The 16139-nt window shown below is 54.1% G+C and overlaps 1 protein-coding gene across 25 annotated transcripts in view; it reads left to right on the top strand.

Moving 5' to 3' along the window:
- The window catches only part of PITPNM2 (phosphatidylinositol transfer protein membrane associated 2), a 145224-nt gene that overhangs the window by 39449 nt on the left and 89636 nt on the right, over positions 1-16139 (top strand). For 4 of the 25 annotated variants that reach the window (XR_011542454.1, XM_070629191.1, XM_070629208.1 and 1 more), the window contains exon 3: positions 4894-4979. The exons of 20 other annotated variants lie outside the window; for them this stretch is intronic. The gene's annotated coding sequence lies outside the window, so the exon portion shown is untranslated. Of the gene's footprint in view, positions 1-4893; positions 4980-13119; positions 13144-16139 lie in introns of those variants that run through there. One more of the 25 variants, XM_070629183.1, reaches the window with a different exon arrangement.

Here is a 16139-nt window from a genome sequence, read left to right as displayed (position 1 = left end):
AGGTAGTTGACTTGTCCCCGGGGAGTGGGCTTTCTCGGAGGCGAGTTCCCAGGTGGGAAGATGATCACCTTACTAACATGTTAAGCACCTTCTATGTGCCTGAGCTGTGCTGTGCGCTGGAGGTAGAAAGAAGCCAGAGCTGTGCTTTGAGGGGCTCGGAAGGAGAGCCGTCCCTCCACTGTCCCTCCCTCAGTCACTCCTTCCTCTAGTCAAGCAGTGCCCTTTTTCTAGTTCTCATTCAAGTTATAAATACTCTTGGGAAATTTGTCACACGCACTCTCTGGCACTTTGCCATGAATAAGTTCATTCAATGGGACCAAGAAGCGGCCACGTCGGCGAGGATGAGACTTGATGGCAGTGGGGAGGTGGCATTGCAGCAGGAGGGACTGCTCCTACATCACGGATTGCCCCAGCACCAGCCCCATCCCCGTGACATGTGCTTTACTCCCACTGCAAGGGACATCTGAGGTCATGGGCGTGTTTTCTTGAACCATTAAAGCCTCTCGCAAAGATGGCCTGGATTTGAAAAGCCGGTGACCAACGGAAAGAGAGCAAATGAGAAGACCAGTTGGAGCAGCTCGCATGGTGTCTGGCGCTTAGGAGGAGCTCAATAAATAAACGTTCTTCCCTAACACAAACCAACCAACTGGTCAGTGCTGGCTGTGGCTCCCAGGGCTGGCAGCTGCCTGGGGACGGTAGCTGTGCCCCCAGCTGAGAGGGCTCTCTGAATGACATCTGTGTGGGGTGCCAGGCACGCGAGCGAATGGTTCCTTCCATCTGTGAAGTCAGGAGAGCTTCTGGAGCTGGGGACCTTGGAGCTGTGGCAGCACAGTGTGAAGGCAGCTGTTTGAGGATGTGCTTGCCCCAGGTGAGGCGGCCTGGGCCCCAGTCTTCTCCCACACAGAAGAATTGCCAGTGCTGCGCCAGCTCCTCAGTCCTGTGTCTGACACAGGAAGCAGGGGACAGGCCAGAAGTGGAAAGCTAGGGGAATGCCACAGTGTGGTGACCATGTCTGCTCGGTCTGCCCCTCCCTCGGGCAGAAGGGACTCCCCTGCAGTGTGTCCCCGGCACAGGGGACTGGCACGCCTTTGCTTTTGTAGAGTTGTTGTTTTTTTCTAACGGCTTGGTGGAGAGGTAATTCCCATAGCATATTCTTCCATTTAAAGTGTACAATTTAATAGTGTTTCATATAGTCACAGACTTGTGCAACCAGTACCACAGTCCATTTTAGAACATTCTCATCCTTCCCAAAAGAAACCCTGCACCTCTTAGCTATCACTTCCCTCCCCCAGCCTCTGGCAACCAGCAATCTGCTTTCTGTCTCTATGGACATTTCATATAAATGGAATCATACAATATGTGGCCTTTAGTGACTGACTTCTTTCAGTCATCATAATGTTTTCAGGGTGCATCTTTGTAGTAGCCTGAATCAGCATTTTGTTCATTTTTATAGCTGAGTTAACATCCATCGTAGGGATGGACCTGTATTCATTTATCATTCGTCAGTCGATGGACGTTGCATTTTTTTCACCTTTTGATTATTGTGAATAATGGTGCTGTGAACATTTGTGTTTGAGTTTTTGTGTGGACCTATGTTTCATTTCTCTTGAGTGTGTACCTAGAAGTGAAATTTCTGGGTCATGTGGTAACTCTATGTTTAAATTTTGAGGAACCGCCAACTTTCCCAAAGCCGCTGTCCCATTTTCAGTGCACATTGTTTTATAACGATCAGCGTGGAAGATTGTATAGTGTGGCGGTTAATGCAGGCTCCAGAACCAAGCTGCCTGGGTTGAGATCCTGACTGGGGGCCTTGGGCAGGTCTCTTCACCTCTCTGAGTCTCAGTTTCCTCATCTTTGAAATGGCACCAATATTAGTGCTTGCTGCGTGTTGTCATGAGGATTAAGCGAGTGAATATCGGTGAAGCGCTTGGTAAGGGCTGTGTCTGTTAGTGGTTGTGAGTGTTTCCCTGTAGGCCACAGGTGCTGGGCACACAGTAGGGGCTCTCCCCATGATGTTTTAAAGGGTGCAGCGTTTGCTTTCTGGGGCACCCCCTTTTTCAGTGCTTTTGATTCTTCCGCTCACCCCTGGGAAAAGCCGCTGAGGCTGTCGGTGTCTTGCACCCTAAGAATCTCTTTCCTCACTTGGAGGGGCTGCCCAAGGGCACCTCACAGCTATAGGGCTCTGCTAGGTTGGGCATGGGCCCTGGAATGGCTCCAGCTCTGAGAATGAGGCATTAAACCTTAAACCCAGGGACACAGGGAGCACCCGGAGCCAGGCCTCTGGATTCGGGAGCGGTTCGGGTAATTCAAAAGCTGCAGCACTGGGGAGGCAAGACCCAACTCCACGACAGTGGCCCCGTCCCTCCCTGCACCCCGGCTCCTGCTCTGTGATCGGCTGCTGGGAAGGAGACTGCGTCCCTGCCAGGAGTCCCGCAGACAGGCAGCCAGCCATTGGAAAGCTTCTTCGGATGCCCAACACTGCAGATGTGGCCCACAGCCCTGGGGCCTTGCCACCCCCTTGCACAAAGACGAGCCTGCTCCCTCACTAGGGGTGGTCCTGCCTCGGAGCCCTGGCAGGGTCGCGGCTGCCCAAGCTGGCAGCATGGGGTGTTCTCCCTGGACGAGGAGAGCCTGGCAGCCTGCATGCCGCCCAGATGGGGAGAGATTCAGACAGCACCCGGACTTGTCTCTGGCCCTGACTGCTGAAGGGAGTCCTGGTGTGGGGTTCCATTCTTTAAAAAAATTTCTTGTAGTGGGCAAAAATGATGGCTCTAGGTGGGCGTGAAGGAGGGAATCAGTTCACTCTCATCTGGCAGATGTTTACTGTGCCTACTAGGCAGTGGGACACAGTGAGGAAAAGGAACTCGCCATCTAGGATCAAACACATATTAGAGCACATAGTATGTTAATAGAGTGAGGCACAGAGTTCAGCTGGAGCAGAGAGAAGGCAACAGCTGACTGTCTGATGGGGAAGATTTCACAGAAAAAGAGGCCTTTCGGTTGGGCTTTGAAGGATGCACAGGAGTTTACCAGGACAGTAGGAGGAAAGACAAAGGGAACAGCACGAGCCAATGCCTTTAGTACTCAGAGTACATGGTATATTTGGGGAATGACAGGAAGTCCAGCTCCCTTCCCAGCCTGATCACCCTCTCACCACCCTTGATCCTGCACTTCAGCCACCTGGGACTTCTGCCATTCCCCTAACATACCATGCACTCTGAGTACTAAAGGCGTTGGCTCGTGCTATTCCCTCTGCCTTTCTCCCTACTGTCCTGGTAAACTCCTGTGCATCCTTCAAAACCCAACTGAAGTGCCCCCTTTTCTGTGAAATCTTCCCCATCAGGCAGTCAGCTGCTCCAGCTGCACTCTCTCTGCTCCAGCCACGCCCTGTGCCTTCCTCTATTAACGTACTATGTGCTCTAATTTGTGTCTGTCCACCATCCCAGATGGTGAGTTTTTCCAGGATGCCGAAGCTGAGGAGCAGGAGCAGGGCCCCTGGTTCCCCTAAGATCCCTGCTGCTTCTTCCCTGACCAGCAGGTCGTCTCTGACCTTTCAGGAGTGGGGAAGAGGCTGGGGAAGCAGGAGACAGTGTGCACGCTTCCAAGGTGAGCCTTGTGCTTGCAGCCAGGTGCAAGGGACGAGCCAGTAGGGTGGCTCCCTGCAACCCTGGGGCCCAGGTGACCTGCTTTTTGTGAGCGTGTACCCAGGAATCGGCAAGCTCTCGTGCCTGCTGCCTCTGAGTCTCCCTTTTGAGCTGGACAGTCTGCTCTGATTAGCATGCTGCCATCCATCAGGAGCCCGAGTCACCTTTGGTCTCCCTGCAGCCCGGCGGCTATGATGTATCCTTTTGGATTTGTCTGCGCATCACTACAGAGGACCACGGCCAGCGAGGAAAGAGGGATTATGTTGTTCCCATCTGGCTTCAGCCGCCTTCCCGGCCCCATCCAGCTGATCCCTGATCCTCACTGCCAGGCGGCAGATGTGGGGGGCAAGGTCAGCCCAGGAGCTGGGGACCCACCCCTCATCTTCACGTGAATGTCTTCAAGGCTATTTCTGGCCTCGCCATTATCCCAGCGGCTTGGGGGGATAAATATAGACCCGGATTGAGAAGCCCCGGTGGCAGGCAGGCAGGCAGCGCTGGAGAGTGTGTGGACGGGCTGCTTGGCTATAAATAAGTCTGCTAGAACACCTCCCCAGCCACACTGCGCTGAGCCGTGTGCGGAGAGACAGATTTCCTCGCGAACTCCCTCCCAAAGCCCACTCGTGCCCAGGGCTGGGCAGTAGAGGCTGCGGGGAGAGGGAGAGTCTGCGAAGAGGAGGGAAGCAGGATGCTGGCCTGTGGGGACCTTGCACGGAGGACGGGCTGTGGGAGTAGTTCTCTCTTAGTGCTGTTAGTAGCTTACAGAGAACGGCAGGTGGACCCAGCGGGGGTCCTGGGGCAGCTACGTGAAGGGACAGTATGTTGTGCTAAGAGCGGTGGGGCTGGGCCAGCATCCTTGGTCCCAGCTCCCCCAGGCCTGGGCGCTGTTGCAGAGCAGCCAGCAGACAAGGACTGGGTTGAGGTGGTTCTGGGGCCTGGGGCCAGCGGGTCTGTGGGGTGGCTCTGAGTCTTTCTCGAGCCACGTGTCTGTCTCCTTTTTCTGCGTCCTCCCTGCCCGGATGCACCCTTCTGACAGAGCAGAGCTTCATTGTCTTCTGGTCTCCAGTCCTCACTGCTCAGCTGAGGCCGGCCCTTAGTGACCCTTGTTCAGGCTGGAGTCGCAGGGCGGGGCATCCAGAGGCTCTGTGGCCCTTGACCCTCCTCACGCCTGCCTTCCTCCACCTTCCTTCCTGCGATCCTTCGATGTCCCTCCCCCAGGTCCCACCCCTCATTTCTGGCTGCCTCCTCCTAGGCAGGAGCCGATACCTGGGGCTGGCATTGAGCGAGGAGCAGGACACGTGCCCAAGAGACACTTTCCATGGAAGAGGATAGCAGTCGGTAAGCTGGCAAGAATGCTGTGAACTCCTTGTGAATACAATATTGTTGCTGTGCACTCACCAGTCATGGGAAGTGACTTCTTGCGAGCCCGTTCCCCATCTGCGGCCTCATTGAACAAAGACGGTGAGCTGGAGCGTGCAAGTGGGGCCTGGTGCACAGAGAAGTGACATGTATTAATATTGCTACATGAACGCCGCCCCGGGCGTGCTTGCTGTCTGCAGATGGGGAGTGGGCGGCTGTGGCGTGGGTGCCCTGCTGGTCCGCGGAGGTGGGCCTGGTCCTCTGCCCCATGGTTGTTCCTAGTGCTTTAGGGCTGTGAGGACTAAAGGAAGCCCAGGGCCACCTTGGCTCCTGGAGCAGACTGTATATGTGCAGATCCGCGTTTCAGCCCCTAGTGTGGGCGTGGAGCAGAGGGCCCAGAGGTGAGTTGGGCCTGGCTCCGCTCTCAGGAGCTGTTCAGCCATCAGAGGGGACAGAGTCAGTAGGCAGTTGTGGTGCCTGTGAGATGTGCCCGTGGGCATGGGGGTGTCAGGGGTGTCTACTCTTGGGGTGAAGAGCCCATGGAGGAAGTTCTCAGGCCCTGACACTTGAGCTGGATCCCGTAGAATGCCAAGTTTACCCAGCATGAGAGGTGGGGTTGGCATTAGGCAGAGGAGAGCCTTGCAGGCAGAGTGAACAGCCTGCGCAAAGGCACAGAGGCAAGAGGAGGCACTGTGGGTTCCCGTCTGCAAGTCTGGTTGGGGGATGTGCTGGGAGGACAAGCTGAGTTGAGGAGCCAGAGGGGTGGGGTGGCATGCGCTCTGGTTAAGGAGTGTAGATGTCGTTTTGAAAGCCGAGGGGGAGCATAGAGGGGCTGTAATCAGAGAATGTCACACTCTGATGTGTGTATTAGAAAAGGCTTCATCTGACTTCATGTGCATGACAGGTCGGAGGCGGTGGGGAGTTGGGGGCAGGCTGGTGGCAGCATCACGATGTCTTGCTTTGTTGAGTACCTGAAAGATTTTTTTGTTTTCAGCTGAGCCTGTAAAATCGGGATCTACGCATGTGGGTACATGCCTGAAAACTAGGATTTCTAAAGATGGCAGCGCTCAGCCGTTGCAACTTGCTCAGTTCCCCTTGTCACCAGAGGAGTGACTCTGTCCGGCAAGCTTGGCCACTGCCTATAGCCCAGGTCTGGAGTGAGATAGCTGACTCTCAAAGGACTTAGCCTGTGGCCTGGTTCCATCTCCAAGCTCGCACCCCAAATCAGCTGGCTGTGAAAGGATGTTGGTGTGTGGCTCTCAGCATCCCCACCCCCAGCCTGCTCCTTTTCCCTCCTCCCTTCCGGGCTGATGCTGTGCTGTGAGTTCCAGCACCCCAAAAAAGAAGTGACTTAGAAAGTGTTGTGTGACGGAAAGATAAACATGTTTGCTTAAGTGAACCATGGAACCCAGAAGTTAATCTGGTCATGTAAATATTTCCATGTGTTTATGATTCTGCGGGTGTATATTGATAAATAGAGAGAAGAAAGGAGAGATTGTGTGGCCTTGATCTTGCCTCCAGGGAAAGTGTGATATTTGGTAAGAACTGTGTGAGTCAGAAGTCCACCGCTGCTCTGATGTCCCCACACCTGCATAGACCGAGAAGGTCAGGGCTGGGAGCCTCCAAAAGGCCATTCAAGTCCAAGTCCTTCGTTTCTTGGGTGGAGAGTAAAGGAAAACTGTTTCTTGACTCAACACTTCTGACACCTAATGTGTAGGTTTCCACTCCAAGCAATTCTCCAGTTCTCTGCGGACACCAACTGGGTGTCCCAAAGTCAATTCAATTCTGACACTAATTCCTGGAGTTGGCGCAGACCCCACAGGTGAAGAGCTCAGTCCCACAAGACTGCCCCCCACCCACTTCAGATGCCAGTTGCAAGTAGTGGGTCCAGGGTTACCCACACTTCTGTTTGATTTGGCTACAAATCGGGGGTTCCCACATTCCTCCAACCCTAGCCTCAGGTTCGATAATTTGCTAGAATGGTTCACAGAACTCAGAAACCTTTACTTCATTATAAAGGATGTGATAAAGGATGCAGATGAACAGCCAGATGAAGACATACGAAGGATACGTAGGGCTCTGGAAGGGTCCTGAGCACGGGAGCTCCTGACCCCGTGGGGTCGAGGTGCGCCACCCTCCCAGATGGAGTCATCAACTTGGAAGCTCTCCGAAGCCCATCGTTGAGGGTTTTTATGGAGACTTCATAGGCACAGATGATGAAATCATTGGCTGCTTGCTGGTGATTAACTCCATCTCCAGCCCCTCTCCCCTCCTGGAGGTTTGGGCAGGAGGGGTGAGGCTGAAAGTTCTGACCCTCTAATCATGCCTCGCCTCGCCTCACCTCATATTTCTGGCCGCCAGCCCCCATCCTGAAGTTATCTGGGGAGCTCAGCCTCTAGTCACCTCATTAGCATACAAAAAGATGCTCTTATCACTCAGGAAATTACAAGGGTTTTAGGAGCTCTGTGCCAGGAACCAGGAGATGAAGACCAAATATATATTGCTTCTTATATGACAAGATCATAGGGAAACTGATCCCCGTGGAGGCTGGGTGAGGGGACACGTGTCCAGGGGCACATAAGGGACTCAGGGGCAGATCCTGGTCTTACCCCAGGGCTGTGCCTGGCTTCCCCTCGGCCCCCTTGAGGTCTGTCCTGGCACCCAAGGAAGTTACTTCCCTGCCCAGGCAGGTGGACAGCTGACTGTGGGGACCCCCAGAGGCCCTGCACCCAGAGGGGACCCGCTGTATCCTCTCTGTCCTGCCTTGTCCCTTCCCCACTGGTGGACACACCTTGCTAGCCTTGGTTCCTCACCCACTGCTTCCACTCATGCCTCTTGAGTGGAGTGGGACAGGTGGTCTGTGCCCCAGTGAGCATGTGACCTGGAAGGCAGGTTCACATCCTGAGCCTTCAGAGTCAATGGATTTGGGCTCTGCCAGGTGTGCCAGGTACCAGGTCTGAGGCCTCAGACGAGTGCCGTCACCCCTCCGAGCCTCATCAGTCACACTCTGCAACATGGGAATGCTAAAGTGTCGGCCTCGTGGGCTTGGTGTGAGGAGGAAATAAAGCAAGCGCAGCAGGCAGGTTCCCCGAGTTGTCTTACTTGCCCATCTCGGCTGCCCGCTGAAGGAGGAAGGCTGTGACGGGTGAGGGTCACAGACTGTGACTTCCGTTGTTCTTTAAGAGCAGTGGTGCCTCTCTCCTGCCCTGCGGGGGGGGCGGGGGGGGGGTGCTGCTGCAGGCACTGAAGGTGATGGAGGGGTCTCTGGTCAGAGGTCAGGTTCTAGCCCGATGACCTTGAGCAAGCCACCCTGGGCCCCAGTGTCTTTGTCTGCCCAAACCCTTGAGCACGCAGTCCAGGACAGCATTTACCGGGTGTCTAATGGCTGGTGTTGTGTTGGCACCAGGAGGTTTGGGGAGATTTTTAGGAGCCTTCCATTTCTTCATCATGTCTTTCCTGTGGTCCACAGGCCCCTAGCCCAGGCTTACGAAAGACCCCTCCGCCTCTCTGGAGTGGAAGGAGGAGGCGCCTGCCACTCTGGGTGCTCACCCAGGTTTGGATGAATGTGTGGCCACCTCCCCTGCAAACTGGCTGTCCTGTCACCCCACCCCCACTCCCTCCACCCTGTCTGGAAGGGCCTTTGGAAGCTAGCCCGATGATCCCACACCACCAACTGAGTGTGGTTTTGGAGAGCAAGCATCCAGCCTTTGATGTGTCTGTGCAGAGGGCAGCCAGTGATTTATGGTCCTGTGGGGGAGGGGAGAGCTCCAATTACCAGTTTCCCAAATTTGTTGTTTTATGGCTGGAGTTGGAGGTAGTGGCTTGGATATAACGTCCCCAGAGGGCTCTGCTAGCTTTCCAGGCGCAGAGCAGATAGCAGAGGCCTCAGTGCCGTTGCCTGTGAGCCAGATGCAACAGAGAACAAGCTCGGGGTTGAAGCGAGCCTCATGAGGGCACGGGGGCTTTTCTGGGGTCAGCCAGTGTCACTGTCCCTGGGAAGCTGCCTCTGAGTTCTCAGAGGAGGCAGACCAGCTTCTCTGTGCTCCTGGCCCCCATGTGCCCCGTCAGCTCCATTCCCCTGACTGGTCACCTCAGTCAGGATTGCCCCTTTGAAATGTATGGTCAGCCCTGGGTTGGTGAGGCTCAAATAAGACAAGTACTTCTGAAATAACCACCTGGCTCAGTAGAAAGCTTGTGATCCATAATGTGGGCAGAAGCAGCTGCCCCATGTGGCCTGGTGAAATCTGGCCTGTATGACAATGCTTTGCTGTCCACTTGGCCCCTGATCGGGCCTTTCATGTAGTCTTCACTGTGCCAGCTGCAGCCTCAGACCCTGGCCCACCACAGTGGTCTCTTGCTTGTGTCCTGGGCTTCGTCCCTGAGACGACAGGGATGCCTCTGCCCAGAGGGTGCTCGTCCCTCACCGCTGACCCTGGTCTTCTCTGACCCCCGTCGCTGAGCCCATGGGAGTCTCTGCTGCCCGGTGCTGCAGGGGGGAGGGTTGGCTAGGATGCAGCTGGGACCTGCCCAGGAATAATAAACACTGTTGGCTCCTCTCTGCCCCAGTGTTATTGTTGTTTGTTTGTTCCTCTCTGCTGTTGTTTCAGCAGAGATGCAATGGCACTGCCATTTGTGGTTCCTGTTTTTCCGCAAACCAGCTGGAGGTTTCCGCCTCAGGGTTGGAGGGTTGAAAGATGTGGAGCAGCAGTTTCTGCCCAGGCTGTCACCTGTCTTCTGGGTCCTCTGGCTGCATAGCTCTGGTTCAGGAGGGGGCTGAGTTGGGGCTCCGGGGATCAGCTGTGCCAGCGTCTGGGAGGGGAAGGGAGGCGGGACGGGGCAGCAGAGGGAGACTCCGCTGCAGAACCTTCTTCAGCGGCCTTAGTTGTTTACAAATGGTTGTTTGAGTTTTTTTTTATTTTGCATTTTTTTTACAAAGCTTTTTTAAGATATAATTCACTCATTTAAAATGTACAGTTCAATAGCTTTTACTATATTCATAGAGTTGGGCAATCACCACCACAGTCAGTTTTAGAATGTTTTCGTCACTCCAAAAAGGAACCCCAGACATCACCCCGCATTGCTTGCTGAACCCCCTGCCCCTGGCCACCACTGTCTGTTTCCTGACTCTCTGGATCTGCCTGTTTGGGGTTTGTTGTATAAATGGAGCCATGCAGTATGTGGCCTTTTGTGTCAGCTTCTTTCACTTAGCGTGACATTTTCAAGTTCATTCATGTTGTAGCGTGGATCGGAACTCCGTTCCTTTGTATGGCTGAATCATATGTCGTTGTATGGATAGGCTATATTTTTTTTCCCCGTTCATTGGTTGATGGCGAGTGTGTTTTTAAAGAGTGATTTTATGGGGGCCGGTCTGGTGGCGCAGCGGTTAAATTCTCACGTTCGCTTTGGTGGCTCAGGGTTCGCCTGTTCAAATCCCAGGTGCGGACACGGCACCGCTTGGCAAGCCATGCTGTGGTAGGTGTCCCATGTATAAAGTAGAGGAAGATGGGCACGGATGTTAGCTCAGGGCCAGTCTTGCTCAGCAAAAAGAGGAGGATTGGCAAGAGTTGGCTCAGGGCTAATCTTCCTCAAAAAAAAAAAACAAAAAAACGAATGATTTTACAGTTTCTGAGGTGGTGACGGGATCAGGGAACAATTCCATAGAGAATGAAAACAGTGTCAACAGTAGCTTCCAAGAGAGGCTCCCGGGGTGGAGCAAGGATGTCCTTTCTCTGAGCAGCCAAGCGAGAGGGGGAAGGAAGAGTTGAAGAGCCCAGAAAGGGGAAGGTCTGTTTCAGGGGTCCTGGCAATTTTTCTTTTCTCTTTCCATGAGCTGGGGAGATACTGAGCTGGCAGATGAGAGTGCCAAGCATCAACGATGGCTGAGGTCTCTCTGAAGGAGGCCCGGGTCCAACAGCTGGCGCGGTGGAGAGTGTGTGTCCCGAGGCCCTGCTTTGAGGTGACATCTAAGGCCTCAAGGAGCCTTGCAGGCAAATGCAGAATGAACTCAGACTGGAGCCTGCCTGACTGATCACCACTCGGGGATTAGGGCCCGGCAATTAAGCCTTTGTTTAATCTTGTTCTAATTGTCTCAGTCTTTTCAAACAGAGTGACTAGTAATCCTGTTTAAGGCTGCTGTGGGGCAGTGCCTTCTGGAGAACAGAGTCTGTCACTGAGAGGCAACGTGCCTCTCAGCTCTCCGCAGGCCACACCTGAGCCGCGGTTGGTTCTTAGGTCGGGGGCCGCAGCCAGGGGTCGCAGGAAAGATTCTGCAGCATCCAGACGAGGCCGGTGTCACCCACCCCAAAGTGTAAGTGCAGAACCGTGGTTGGGGGATTTCTCTGCTGAGCCACCTTACTGCAGGGACCCCTCGGGTTCCAGAACTAAGCGAGAGGATGAGGAGGCAGGGAGAAGCGGCTCCTGCCTCGACTCCCTGGAGGCAGGCGCCTGCTGGAGGCTCCATGCACTTTATTTAATTTCGCCCCGCATCAGCCCCGCGTAGTGGGTGTGAGACGGGACACAGCGGTTCCCAGAGGTCTCAGCTTGTGAGTAGATCGGGCAGCTCTAACCCTCCACGGCCGCCGTCTTCCCTCCGTGAGGGGGTGGCCCAGAGAGGAGGGCCAATCTCCGTAGAAACTTCAGGCTGGTGGAGATGGGGTCTCCAGGACAGTGTGGGGATACGCCTCTCTGGGTTTGACACCCACGCTCCTGGAGGCTCTGGATGAGGACAGGAAAGTGTCTGAATCGGTGTAGCCTGCCTGGGGATTGTCATGTCACTGCCTTTTAAAATCTATCAGCGAAGTGGACCCCTGTGCTTGTTTTGCAGGGGGCACTGCTTGCATCTGGGCCTCAGGCTGTATGGCTTCTGCTCCTCTGCCCCCAACCACCTGTCGAGGCCTGTGCAGGGGAGGAGTAGCCGTCAACCTTATGTGGAGAAGTGAGATTTATGGACTTAATAACATTTTCCCCTGTCTGTGGTGGTGAGAATGAAGTGGGGAAAATTGATAAGCCTCTGTTGTTTTACCGTAAGATGGAAGGTGGCTCTTGAAGCTGGAGGGACTGCTGCGTTTATCACCTGTGTCCTCCTGCCTCTGAGCAGCTGTAAATCGCATGGCCACACGTCACTTGGGTGCCTCTCAAAGTCGGCCTCCTGATGAAGCGGCTGCAGGACAGCAATCCTGCTGTGAGTCAGGCACCTCAGAGAGGGCGAGGTGGCAGGAACGAGAGGGGAGACACTCCTTGCCGTTTCTGCAAGGCCACTGGTGGCTGGTGGCCTGGCCCTGCCATCGAGGGCGTGCCCGTGTGAGTGGCCATGCTGCTTCTCCAAGCCCACCTTTCCTGGACATCCACGGCCACCTCCTCCCTTCATAGCTGCCAGCGTGTCCTCCCTGCAAGGAGGCAGGGCCAGCCGGCCAGCGCCTCGCCCGCTGACACACCGGTTTCATGAAACGTTTGGACAGCTGCCGATGTTTACCGAGTGTCCGCTCTGCACCGGGCCTGTGCTGGATGCTTCTCTTACGTTCTCTCCTTTCATCTTTGCGACACTCCCGTGAAGTCAGTGCTGTTGTTAACCGTATTTTATGAGTGAGGAAATGTGGAGAGATTAGGTAACTTGGCTGGGCCGTGCCAGCCTGGCTTTTGACTCCTTGCAGCGGCCTGAGGAGCCAAGATAGTGGTCATTGCGAGCTGGACAGGCAGGACAGCGTGCTGACCTGTCCGTAACGACTGGCGGGACTTGCAGCAATGACCCTCCCAGAGCTTCACTGTCTCCTTCTGTAAGATGAGGATAGAAGGCCCTGCCTCTGAGGACTGTCATGAGGATAAAAGGAGCGGGTTGAGGGTTAGGACCTTTCAAGATGCCCCAGCGCTCCTGCCTCCTGCTAGTCGCGGCCCCGTGCTGTCCCTGCCCACCCTGGACAGGGCCGACCCACGTAACCCATGGATGTTGTGGAAATGACGGAGTGTGACTGCCAAGGCCTGGTTATAAAAGGCAGTGTGGCTTTTGCTGTCCTCTCTCTTGGATCACTCGCTCTGGGAAGCCAGCCGTCATGTCATGAGGATACTCAAGCAGCTTTCTGGAGAGATCTGAAGACGTGATGAGGAACTGAGACTTCTTGCCTACAACCAGCACTAACTCATCAGTCACGTAAGTTACCTCAGAAGCAGCCGTTCCAGACCTGGTCAGGCTTCTGATGACCGCAGGCCTGGTCCACATCTTGACTGTGACCCCATGAGAGACCTGGAGCCAGAACCACCCGGCTGAGCCACTGTCTGATCTTGAGGCACAGAAACAGCATAAAATTAGAAACATTTATTGCCTTAAGCCACAAAGTTTTGGGGTAATTTGTTACGCAGTCATAGGTAACTAATATGAGAGCCATAAATGTTCATTTTCTTTCTGCTGCTCGCGAGTCATCTCTGTTCATGGGGCAAGTCCCATTGTCTCTCCCCTGGTGTTGGCTGTCCCTCGTAATTGCAGGTCTTGATGGCTCAGGCCTTTACGCAGAGACTGTGGTTTCTCAAATCCAGAACTCAGAAGGTCACGTCTGCTTTGTGCTCCTGGAACCTTCCATGAGGCGGGTGGACCCACAGCTTGTCGTGTGCAACTACAGCCAATCTAGGGTTTCCCTGGCTTTGTCTGCATGAGTGGTTTCCGTTGGAGGTGAGGCATGGATGTTTGGGAACTTCTCTGCCTGAGGTTAGGAGAAAACTTTGTGTTCTCTTTCTCCTCTGCTCTCTTCGTCTCTCTCTTCCTTTGGCTCAGCTTTACAGACCACTGGAGACTTTAGAACTGGTTTCCTTTTCTGGATGAGTCTGCAGAGAGCAAGTTCTGGGACCCATAAAAGAACCAAGGTTAGGAGGGCTGGCCTCGGCAGCCTAGTGGTTAAGTTCAGCGTGCTCTGCTTCGGTGGCCCAGGCATGGACCTACACCGCTCTGTTAGTAGCCATACTGTGCAGGCAGCCTACATACTAGAAAATAGAGAAAGATTGGCACGGATGTTAGCTCAGGGCAAATCTTCCTCAACAACAACAAAAAAAACCAAAAAACCCTAAGGTCAGCTGGCTGGTCTTCACAGGAGAGGGCTTTGGGCCTGTGGTGAGGGTGGTAGGGTTCCCTTTGGATCCAGGCCACACATGCAGAAGGCAGTAGGAGGAAGGCAGGGAAGGTGTGGGCCAAGCAGCCAGGCCTGGGCACAGTCGGTCTCCCTTGAGGGAGCCGGACTGGCTGGTCAGAAGAGCTGACCAGTCAGAACTGTCCTGGCCTGACAGCAGCGTGTGGTTACAGCCTCTGCCAGTGATGCCCCTGCTGCTGACACAAACTCGCACACTGACGTCGTTGGCCAGTCTCAAGAAAGCACTTTCAGACCAATGGCTTAATCTCTGATGCCCACGGTGGGGGCGGGGTTTACAAGCTCAAGCTCCTCCAAGTTTGCACAAAGGGCCCTAGATGCTCCCTGTGAGATGCCTCACTGAAGTCCTTGTGACTACCGTGTGCCAAGGGACCTGTCCCTTGACTTCTCATTCCTCCCTGGAAAGTACGCTGGCTTTGTGTGGTACGTGGAGAGAGGGCACTGTGTTAATTTAGTTCCGTCTGCTCTGCTGGTACGAGGGGTCTTGTTAAATCTGTACACCCTTTTAAAAAACTTTGTTGTACATCTTTCATTGTCTAGTTATCTGTCAGTCATTCTACCTACCTTTTTAAATTTTTAAACTCTTTATTAACTGTAACAAACGTGCAGAAATGTATAAATATTAAGTATACTGCTGATGACTTTGTGCAAACTGACCATCCAGATCAATTAACAGGACATCACCAGTCCTCAGAAGCTGCCCCGCTTCCAGTCACTCTTCCACCAACCATCCACTCTTCTAAAGCGATCAACAGAGTTTTTGAACACTACTCATGCGCCAGGCAGTGTGTTAAGCACTGGGGATACAGCAGTGAACCAGATGAAGTCCCTTCCTACGATATACTGTTTGGTGGTGCTAAATGCCAGGAAGGAAAATGAGCAAAGGAATAGAATAAGAGAGTGAAGGGGTAGGGAGTTTTAGATGGCATGGTCAGAGAGGACCTCTCTGTAGAAACCTGAATAAACTTAGGAAGCAAGTCATGTAATATCTGGGGAAGTGAGAACAGCAGGTGCAAAGGCCCTGAAGTAGAAGCATGCTTGGCAAGTTGGAGGAACAGCGGGGAGGCCGGTGTGGCCAGGACTGAATGAGAAAGGAAAGATGGTGAGAGACGGTAGAGTCAGGGGCTCCATCTTGGAGGACTTGTAAGTCGTGGTAAAGACTTTGACCTTGGTCCTAGTGTGAAGGGAGTCCCTGGAGAGTTTTGAGGTAGAGGAGTGCATATCCTTCTTTGCGTTTACATTTTCAAATGCTCACTTTGGCCGCCCTGTGGAGCCTGGAGTGGAAGCAGGGAGACCAGTAAGAAATTCTGTATCGCGGTAGCCTAAGAGAGTTGTTAATTAAGAGGTTTGTAGATATTTTCTAGAAAGTCGCATAGAGGGAAGTAATTGCCTTTGGGAACGAGTTAGAAGCAGCTTGCCCTTTAGCCGTGCGCAGAATCCCCAGCACTGTGCAGGGCCCCTGTGTCTGGCCCCTGGAAGGGCGTGGGCCTGCAGGTGTCCCCTGGGTTGCTGGGAAGGCATCGTGAGGCGGAGCCAGGACGCACCCTGGGCCGTGCTCTGAGGGAGGTAATTGCACTTGGGTGCCGGCCAACATAGCTCGGCCGAGATGAACCGAGTGTGATGAGCTTGGAGACCTTCAAGAGGGACCGGCCAGGCCAACCGTGCTGTGGGCCTCCCCAAACGACCTGCTCTGAGACCTTTCCCTCCAGCTTCCAGAGGTTCATGTAGCCCGGATGTCAGAGCTGCGGAAGCTGGCCAGGGATCTGCCTCAGGCCCGGGAGCCACATGACCAGGGTTTGAATCCAGGTTCTACCACTTCCCGGCTATGTGGCCTGGGGCAAATCACAAACCAGTCTGTGCTTCAGTTTCTTCATGTGCAAAATGGGAACAGAAAAGATTAAATCAGTTAATTCCTGTTCAGCACAGGTTAAGCCTCCAGGCCCCATCCTCTGCCCCCAGGGTCACTGACCTCCTGGGCAGCCTCGACAGCAGTCAGCCTTGTGTGTCGTTT

The sequence above is a fragment of the Equus przewalskii genome, chromosome 7 (genome assembly GCF_037783145.1).
Source record: "Equus przewalskii isolate Varuska chromosome 7, EquPr2, whole genome shotgun sequence".
NCBI classification, from domain to species: domain Eukaryota; kingdom Metazoa; phylum Chordata; class Mammalia; order Perissodactyla; family Equidae; genus Equus; species Equus przewalskii.
The sequence above is the reverse complement of the archived record's forward strand: the minus strand, read 5'-3'. Positions and strand labels throughout refer to the sequence as shown.